Source organism: Mytilus galloprovincialis, chromosome 8 (assembly GCF_965363235.1).
Source record: "Mytilus galloprovincialis chromosome 8, xbMytGall1.hap1.1, whole genome shotgun sequence".
NCBI classification, from domain to species: domain Eukaryota; kingdom Metazoa; phylum Mollusca; class Bivalvia; order Mytilida; family Mytilidae; genus Mytilus; species Mytilus galloprovincialis.
Genome location: NC_134845.1, coordinates 12,894,213 through 12,904,904, shown reverse-complemented (window position 1 = coordinate 12,904,904; position 10,692 = coordinate 12,894,213). Strand labels below are relative to the sequence as shown.

Sequence of the window (10,692 nt, the reverse complement as noted above, 5' to 3'; positions counted from 1 at the left end):
TGAATCAGCTTAACACAGTTGCAGTACACAACCAGAGAAAGTACACACATAAACATTATCACGGTATAAAATATTTCAAGGGAGATAATTGAACTTACTTATTTTAACATTGAAATATGTGGCAACAGGTCTTGTAAACACAAATCCTCATAAATGGCTTGATTGATAATGATTTAATTTTACACAGTGGCAATACCAAACATGAAAATTGACATTAATAGATACTGCTAAAAAATATTTCAAGGGAGATAATTGACTATATTAAACAGTCAAACTACATAACTTAACAGTCTAAAGCCATAATTCTGGTTTAAATAATGGTATATTTTGTGTAAGAAGTTACTTTATTCTGATTTTACAGAAAATGGCTAGATGTCAAATTTGGACAGAAGTAATACCATGAATAAAAAAATGTTTGCATACTAATAACAGTATCTTCATACTGAAAATAAATCAAACTTTTAAAGACAGCTTAAATAAAATGTATATACATTATTTACAGGTTATATATTGGAATGAATCTGAGGGTCAGAAAGACACTACAAAATTAGAAAGATACGATTTGACATACAAAGAACTAAAACAGGATATCAATGAAGGCACCCTTAAGATAATGTAAGTATAACAAAATTAAATAATTTTAAGAATCAAATTGAATTATTTTAAGAATCATATTTAATTATTTTAAGAATCATATTTAATTATTTTAAGAATCAAGTTAAATAATTTCAACAATCAATCTTAACAAAAAATCAATAATTTGTTTTTGGTCATTTGTTTATCCTCTTTTCTGTTGTTATGAAGTTACAAACTGTTTTCTTTTTTTTTTATTTTCAGAAATTAATTTTTAAAACAGACTATAGTGTATTTTGATTAATGATTGACAGTAAGTAGTAAAAAATAAGCAAGAGTTACCTCTCTTTGATAAGTTATTTTTTTTGGGGGAAATACCTTATGTTACTATATTTCAAACCATTAATATGAAGCTAAAAATACTCTCCAATCAGAAAGCACTATTCTAGCATTAAAAGTGAAGGACCCCTGGTGTCAATTTTGTGTAGGAAGTTCAGTTTCAGTGATTTTTATTTTTTATTTTGAAGTAGCTAAAAGTGTATCCGGATAACTTTTTTGTACTTGTCCAATGAAAGGTAAATATAATCATGCACATTTTTAGTACGATGTTAGACTAGTTTTATACTTTAATGAAAAAATATATAGTCACTTTATCCACGTTATGCATGTAAACCCCGAAAATCAGTCAAAAATTGACAAAACGGAAGCAAGACAAGTCAGTTCGCCCCACTGGTAAAACGCCAAACGCCCCACTTTTTTAACAACACGGCCTGTTTTTTAAATTGCTCCACTCTTTTATAGGGAGCTCAGTCTCATTCATCTACCATTTGAATTGTATGGGAGAAAAGGGGGTGGTTGGGGGTTGGATGAAAGTGAAATATCGAGGACGAGTTTTGAGTAAAAATCTAAAAGCCAGGACCCCCCCCCCCCCCAAAACAAAAAGAGTAACGACAATGCAGGATAACATTTTCATCATAGCCCCCCCTAAACCATTGAAAATCTAAGTCGGAACTACCTTACCAACTCACCCCACTTTATATGCAACTTTGGATCAAATCCAGATAAATATCCAGGTTTGAAATTAGCACTGCTAGGGGCCCATTTGCCCCTAAAATTTGGAGTGGGCTTCTAAAACTTCTGCTTTTCTTTTATAGAACTATATAAATTGTGTAAAAAATATAAGATGTGGGCTACTATGCCATAATTTGAACTTCAGCTTTTATCCGACAGCTTATATGTCGGATAAAAGCTCTACAGAGCTTAATTATGTTGTATTGTTATATGTATAACTGACTTTAAATAAATCTTTTATCCTTTTATGCTCATACTTCAATCCCTAATTATACTCCTGCCAACAGTCATGACAGTGGCAACTCACCTTACTTGGGAAAAATCTAAATGAATACAACATCAATATACAGTGCTCCAGCTAGAAATCAAAAGGGGCAGGGTGCCAGTGGAGGGCAGAGCACTTTTTTATGTTAGGAAAAGGCACTGCTCATTTCTTTTGTTTACGTTTCTGTGTATATCACGAGTGCATATTCTTTTTTTTACTGTATACATGGTATATGTTGTCAATAAAGATGCATAAGGTCCGAGACCGCAATTGTCGTCCCTTGATTTTCGTTATTCACGAATATAGTCCCTAGTGTTGACAGTGGGTTACTTGCCATTAATTTTTATACCCGTTCCAAATTTATTTCTCCATGTTTTAATGCCTCAAATTGCAAGAAAGGGGGTGAAATAACAGTGTAAAAAAATTTGGGTCCCTAATTTTTTTTTTAGGAAAGTAGAGTTTGGTCCAGCTGAAAAAGGTTAAAAATTAGCACCTCGGAAGCTGTCAAAAGATTTCAAGACGCCCTATATATAAAATTGTCCATATTTTGAGTTAGAGCCGATGAAGTTTTCTATAATTTTGATATAATTTGTCCCAAAAGTAGTACAGCACACTGTAAAAATTTCATTGAGAAAGCGCAGGTGGGATTTAAAAAATTTTATATGTTATAAAGGTCTGCCAACTTGCCCTACTTTAAAAAATGAAAACTTATCTACCCAGATTTTAAAAAAATGTGACTGTCACCAGTAAAACTGCATTTGCAACCGTCAAATCCACAATTGACGGTGACAACTCTTCAACTACAGTACTGGTATTCCGATTCTAATTCATAACAAAAAGATATAATACGATGGAGTTTGAAAAAATGTATAAATTTGACATACAAAAAAAATCTGTGAAACTTCATGAATGATTTTCGCACAAAGACGCCATGGCTAAATATGACTTCATACAAATGAAAACTTACAAATTGGAGGTTAATAAGTTGCCTTTTCGATTCAAATTTGGATAAAATCACTGTAAAACAGTGAATTGGAGATGGTGTTGTTCTATTAATGACAACATTGTAGTAAATCGAACCTTTGTTGATCCATTCAATTCAATATTGCGGCTCCCTCCTTAGTTTTGCCTTGTCAACTGGGGAAATGTATGTATTTATTGGAGAATACATTTATTTAACTACTCTTATATGCTTGATTTTTTTAGTGATTTGCCAGATAATTGCAAAGAAACCTGTTAATTGTATCATAATATATCTTATAGGTTTTTTAGCCAACTCAAAATCATGCTTTTAGGACCCCCTTGTTGTACTGAGGAAGTGGACCGCTCAAGAAGATGAAAGGTAATGTAAATATAAAAATAAGAAAATGTAGTATGATTGCCAATAAGAAAAGAGAGGAATTTGTAAAAGTGAAAATTCACTTGTTTTCCAATCCTAATACTAATAAAAGTGTCTTATATTGTAATGTTTAAATTACCTAATTATTAAAAAAAAAAAATGTTTACACTAATGAGAAAAGACAACTCTCCATCAGAGATCAAATGACATCAAAGTTAACAACTATTGGTCACAATACATCCTTTAACCATGAGCAAAGCCCATACATTATACCATATATACTGTAAATTCTGAAATATTGTGTGCATTTATTATTGCCACCATTTCCATTTTCAGTGGCAGATCCAGAAATTTTCATAAGTGAGGGCCCACTGACTGCCTAAGAGGGGGCCCGCTCCGGTCATGATTCAGTGATTCCCTATATATGTACATTGAAAAGTTGTTATTTTGATAAATGCCTGAAGTACGGATTATAACACAAATGACAACAGGCCCGAGAACACAGTTCTTTCGTAGTGCATTAAATTCAAATTAAAAAAATCGCACCTGCTCTTTCTCAAAAAGATTTTTACAGTGTAGTGTACTACCAGTGAGACAAATAATATCAAAATTATAGAAACTTCTACCAGCTCTAATGTTCACGAGTTTAGTCTTTCCTATATCAAAATGGTGTATTTTAACATTTTTGCCTATTAACTTAAAACAGCAAAACAAGATCTAATAAACATCTGACAGTAATTAATGCCTAGAATGATTTTTAACTGTATACAGCAGAATAGATAAATTAAAACCAGAAAGTTCATACTGTACATATATTTACTAGCTAAGCTGTTGATCTTCTTTCTGTTGTTTGCTTACATGTTCTTTGCATTCACTCAAAAGTAAAAGTACATATAGTTCTGTAAAGGTATAAATTAGTGAGCATCAGTTCAAGATGTTCATACTAATCTAGTTTTTGTCTGGACTTCATGGACTTCTTGATTAAATAATTTAGATTTTTTAACAATTTTGGCTTGTTACCAAAAGAATGGAAAGTACAGTATTAAAAACACTGGTGAACATGTACTGTACATGTAGGTGTGAATGTCCTGCAAAATGAACTGATATCAAAGTATGTTCATCTGCAGAATTGCAGTAAATATAAATAATTTGATGCACTCTGTTCTCAAGTATAATTGTACATGTACACTTGCTTATTTTTCTCTCTTTCCAATGTCAAGTATGCTTCAAGGCATCCTTACCCTGATTCCCTCCTGCTCCATACACACACACTCAGAAGTTCAAATAATCAGCATTTATATTACAAACCTACCTAGTCAGACTGGCCTATACAATGTATATTATGAATTGACAAGTTGTTCTTGTTTTGAATACATAAAATATTTGCCACTGGACATAGTTTCCGTACAATAACTTTAGTTTAAGTAAATGGATCTCTATCTCTATGAAATTTAAATACAAGGTTTGAACCCACACAAGGAAGATTGGGATTGATTTTGGGGTTATGGTCCCAACAGTTTAGGAACAAGGAGCCCAAAAGGGGTCAAAATAAGTATTTTCCTAGGTTCCAGACAATTACTTGTGTATAAGTGTATGGATCTTTCTGAAATTGTTGGCGTGTCCCTCATCTCGGACACTTTCTCCTTTCGAGGCCCGGCGCTGGTGAATAAAATACAATGATGTTTCAATTATTTATTCCAAACAGCTATCTACATTGAAGTGTGATATGTGATGTTTTATTTAAATAGTAAACTTTGTTTTAACTTATTTCTGTTAATGAAAATCTTTTATAAATTTAAGTTAAGTTTTAAATACGAAACTAAGTAATTAAATCAGAAGATAAATTCTTACTTTTAAAATTCAATTGAAAATAGTTTACACTTTAACAATTTACATACCTGGTGAATAAAATACAATGATGTTTCAATTATTTATTCCAAACAGCTATCTACATTGAAGTGTGATATGTGATGTTGGGAGGTTGCGGTCTTCCCTTTTTAACCCCAACATCACGTGCTGATTGGAATTATTTTATTCACCTATGAAATTTTAGCGTCAATTTTGAACTTTCTAAAGTAACTTTTTATTGGTCAACTATTCTCTTTTTATGTTATAGATTTTTATGATTGACATATATTTTATTTAGTTACGTAAAAGCAATTAAAGGATTATCAAAATCTTTACTTACTTTATAGAATTATTAAGTAGACAATAGAAATACTTTTAGGGTTATTTTCCTACGGCAAATTACAAACATTTTTATTCTTTTAAAAGATGACAGTTTATTTAATTTATTTCTCAACGTCAGATTAATAGCTATGATCAAAAGAACTCTAGAAATGAGATTAACTATATTATTTACAAAAAGACGAAACTATTTATAACTTAATCTTACGTCACCTACTTTGTCTTGGAGCTTTAGCAATGCAATATAATTCAATTTTATTTATTTATTAGTTTATTTATCTTAGTTTACTTTATTTTATTTTCCTTTTACAACATGCAATTTTCCATCATTATACTTGCACTGATGATCAAAAAATTACTTTTATATATATATATAAAAAAACAATGTATTTGTTACGTTATTGGTATTAAATTGTATATTTTGAAGATCATATTCCGTAATATTATGCCCTGAATTCTATTCGATGTCTATAAAGCCAATAAAATCTATTTGTACTCGTAACAAAAAGGAGAAAAGATTGGGCTGCCTCTCTTCAATTTTGTCCAGTTACCAAAGTAAAATCAAAATTAAATTCTCCGACAATGCACATGTTGATATATTGTATATGTCATTCCAACACTTACACTTGTTCTTTTATTTGTGTGGCAAATTTAATGACCATTTTAATTCAAAGCTTGGATTTGCATCCTTCATTCTCCAGTACGTTTGAATTTCTACATACATCACAGTCAGTAATTAAAGTTGTGTGTTAAACGTCAGTACGAAAGCAAACAATCCATAGTAAAAAAAGATATTTAGAGGGCACATATGTATCTTTCGTCTGACAGCACGTATACACCACAGTTATCGTAAATTATATAAACATATAAAAAAAAATCGATTTTTTTTTAAGACAAAAAAGAGAAAAGAACTGATAAGTGCGGGTAATCCATGCGCCTTGCCTCCTTTATGTTTCGATATCTTAAAAAATAATTATTCTTTTATCTATTATAACACGTGAAAACTACACCGGTGAGTTCCATACATGTCATAAACTTACAGCTGGTCCTGAACATGCATGAAGTATTTGCCACTGGACTTTAAACAACAATCAATCACACTACAACTTATAGTATATATAGTTGTGAAATACAAAATGTATATTATAATGATACATTTAGATGAATAAATAGAATACAAATACACTCTACTTTATATAACTGACACAATTTAAAGGAATACTCTCTAAACTATATAAGTAGAGAAGCGAAACGTTTCTTTTGAGTACTAAACAAACTTCCTAACAGTACATGTTTTTTTAATGGTTTTACATGCGGCGCTCAAATATTTTGCATGGTCTTTTGGTATAGTGTTTAGACATATATGATATTGTAAGAACCTTTAACGTATAATAGATTCACATTCGTTACTTTGCTCAATATAAAAAAACATAAGCATTAATTTATATTAAAAACTGAAGGTCAGACATCACTAATACGTGTTCATTCATTCTTTATTAAAGTTTAGACCTTTTTATCAAGAATGATGATGAGAGTAATTGTAAAGTATAATAGGCATGTACTTTCTTACGTTATGGATCATTGATTTTGTTACCTGTTGACCCGGTTGATTACTAGCACGTGCCATTGCACTCGACCGTTTTAACTAAAACAGATTTTATTTTAAATCAACGCCATATATATATATATATATACAAAGTATATACAAAGTACTATATACATATTATATGGATAAGAAAATAAATATTATAAGGATATATTGTTTGAATGAAAATTTTTATACGGTGATACTTTAACACCGTCCCGACAGAGACTGAATGCATTATATGATCAGGTTTCGGGATCCGGGAAGTCTTTTTTCGAATTTCCGAATGTCGGGAATATTTGTTTCCAACTTTAATAGAGTAACTCGCACGAAAAAAAAAATAAACATACCAAAAAAGCAACAGCTTCAACGGTAAACTAGGACATATATCAACAGAAAACGAATTAAAGAAACTGTCATGCATAAAACAAAAATATGCATGACTGTGTTAATTTGCCTCCGCTGCATTTCTGTGGATTGTCTCATTGGCAATCATACCACATCTCCTTAACTTTTTTAGGTTACGTTTAGGATTTTCCGTTACTAATCTTCAAATACAAAAAACATTTTTACCGGTGTTCACAACATTTCAAGGTTAAATTTATGGCATACATTCTGGTGTGTATACAATTAACGTACGTCCTTGCATTTAATTATCAATATATATTTATATAAATAAACATTTATTAAAAACTAAACAACATATATATATAGACGAATAATTTATTAGTTCCTCAACAAAACAAGAAAAGAAATAAAGAATTAACACAAGATTTAATCTTTTTTTTTTTAATTAATCAGAATATACTTCAAATTGTAATAATAAAATACATATATACATGTATTAATCTAAAATACATTATCGAGTAGAAGGGGCGCAACTCGTGGTATCAAACCGGTATACTGAACGGATCAAAACAGGGTCTGAAAATTTTGAACGTTCTTTTGTATCCATGGTCTGTTTTGGTCTGACACGGTCTTAACGGGTCTAAACAACCCGCTAGACGATTCAGTCTTTTCCGTCTTGACACGCCTTAACGAACTGATTTACCTGATGAGGCTATCGATCTGAACGGCGACTGAACTATCTTAAATATCTTGACGATTTTTTCTAGCGGTAAATCCAGTCAATCAAGATGTGATCAGACCAAAATGACCGTTTCAGACTGAAATCGTGCTACTAGTGTGTACCACAAGGACTCGAAGGTTCCATACAAAAAAAAACGTTGGGATTGATTTTGGGGGTTATCAATGGTTATGGCACAAACTGTTTATGAATTAGGGGCCAAAAACAATACTTCTCTAATACTTTGTATAAGTTGCTTATTTCTAGACCAATTTCAATGGGGTTTTATTCTTGAATTCTTGGGGTTCTTTAATATGCTGAATCAAACCCTGTATTAAGTTTTTTTTTAATTTGGTCCCCGTTTTTATACGACCGCAAAATGTTTGCGTTCTTATATTGGTATCACGTTGTCGGCTATATAAAATGTACAATATACAATGCAATATTCACTTAACTACCAACTGATAAATTAAAGCAATCTTCACCATTCAGTGATTACAAGCACTCTGATTACCATTCTAGGGTTATGCCCCTTTACAAGTGGTTTCTGTTCTCTTAACTTAGGTTTGTCTCAACTAAATTTAATGAAATGTGTATATAATGCTTATTACCTCTCAACTCAGTTTAAGTTCAATTTTTGGCATCTTCACTTTTACAGTTCTTGAGTTATGTCCCTTTATAACGTTATATGCTAGCGGGGGCATCATCTGTGTCCTTTTTATTTTTTTAGAAGTTACTATTAATTCTAACCATGACTGTATGACATTTTATATTTTAATATTTTATGATGTATTTAAATGAGTAGTTATTGTTGCAAACTCCATTAGAATTTTGAATTGAGATCATTTTTGGAATAAGAGAAAGGGGGACGTGGAAAAAAAATTGGGGTGGGGGTCAATTTTTTTTTCTCATTTTAGATTTCAGAATTTAAAAAGAAAATTTCATCAAGTATTTTTTCTTTGAGAGGATTAATATTCAACAGCATAGTAAATTGCTCAAAAGCAAAAAAAATAAGTTCATTAGACCACATTTATTCTGTGTCAACTATTTAATCACAATCCAAATTCAGAGCTGTATTCAGCTTGAATGTTGTGTCCATACTTGCCTCAACCTTCAGGGTTCGACCTCTGCAGTCGTATAAGGCTGCACCCTGCGGAGTGTCTGGTTAAATTGGTCACAATTTAGGTCCAAATGTCATACATATTATATACACAGGTAATGTGTAGTACACATGCATGAATAGAGTTAGTTTTCATTATTTAAAAAAAAAGGAAAATATGTAGTATCATTGCCAATGAGACAACTATTCATCAGGTCAAAATGACTGAATGTTAGCAACTAAAGATCACTTTACATGTATGTACAACTTTCAACAATAAGCAAAACCAATACAGCATCAGGCAAGCTATGTCCTGGAATGACAGATGTAAAACAATTCCAAAGAGAAAATAAAGGGCCTGATTTACATAAAAGCGAAAAAAAACAACCATGATAAATACATGTAGCAAAAACAACAACTATTATTTCTCCACTCCAGTTGTTCACACGATATTTATGTATATATATATATGTAAGTTTGGTAAATCATTACTTATCAAATTTATGTTATCATTTTTGCTTGCTTGGTAAGCCAACATTTTATGGTTATTTTTTTTTAATTACAGCAACTGTATTCCAAGAGTCTGATGGCTGATAATGTATTACAGGATTTTATCATTCAGGCAACATCTTAGAAGGATAAGTGCAAATGTATGAAGGAAGCCGTGGGTACAAATAGCAATTACAGCAGATACATGCAGGAGAGAACTCTTAAACAAAGACATGATATGGGAGTGATGTATTCAAGAAATCTCAAACACATGGAATTAAATATTGTGTATATTTTTTCAAACACAAGTACTTTCAGAATATAATACAATCATGACAATTCAAATTCAAATTATTGTGTCAAAATGACAATTATAGACTGTCTAAAAATGAATAATGCATGTTTTAAACTGAATTTTATATAAATATTTGAAATAACAAGAACTTTTATATTATTGTGAAGCCAAACTTTGAAATTTTCTAATGGTATAAAAAAACTCATCATAGATACCAGGACTAAATTTAGTGTATACGCCAGATATGTTTGTTGTTTGTCAAAATTTGTTTTGAAATAAGAAGGAAACAGTTGTAAATAACTGTAAGGCATTCAATATGGCATATCAAATATATTTAACAGAACCTTTCTATTTCAATTTATTAATATAATGCGAAATGAGGTATAAATCAATCAGACAGCTACACAACAACAAAAACATATGAAAGGCATTAAGGTGCTAACATACAGTCCTCAACAATAAACAGTTGTCTAAACAATGTCATGATCTACTTAATTAACCAGAGTCTATACCAATCAAAGAGCTGCTATTAACACAATTTTTTTGAGATATGCTTTTTATTAGGATGAGACTTAAGACAAACACTGAAACCCTGGCTTAAAACAGGCACACGAATATGTGGCGGGGTAAACTACTTTTTTCTTCAAAATTTTTAAAGAAGTATTGGTATCTTTTGCAAGTAAGACAATTTCCACAATGGGATTGGATTGTCTCATGACTGAT

At 31.0% G+C, this 10,692-nt stretch overlaps 1 long non-coding RNA gene across 1 annotated transcript; it reads left to right on the top strand.

Moving 5' to 3' along the window:
* Positions 1-500: 500 nt before the first annotated feature.
* Positions 501-10,491, top strand: LOC143085118 (uncharacterized). Its single transcript, XR_012981248.1, has 4 exons — positions 501-615; positions 838-1,148; positions 3,173-3,251; positions 9,751-10,491. It is a non-coding gene; the product is annotated as an uncharacterized LOC143085118 (long non-coding RNA).
* The last annotated feature ends 201 nt before the right edge of the window (positions 10,492-10,692 follow it).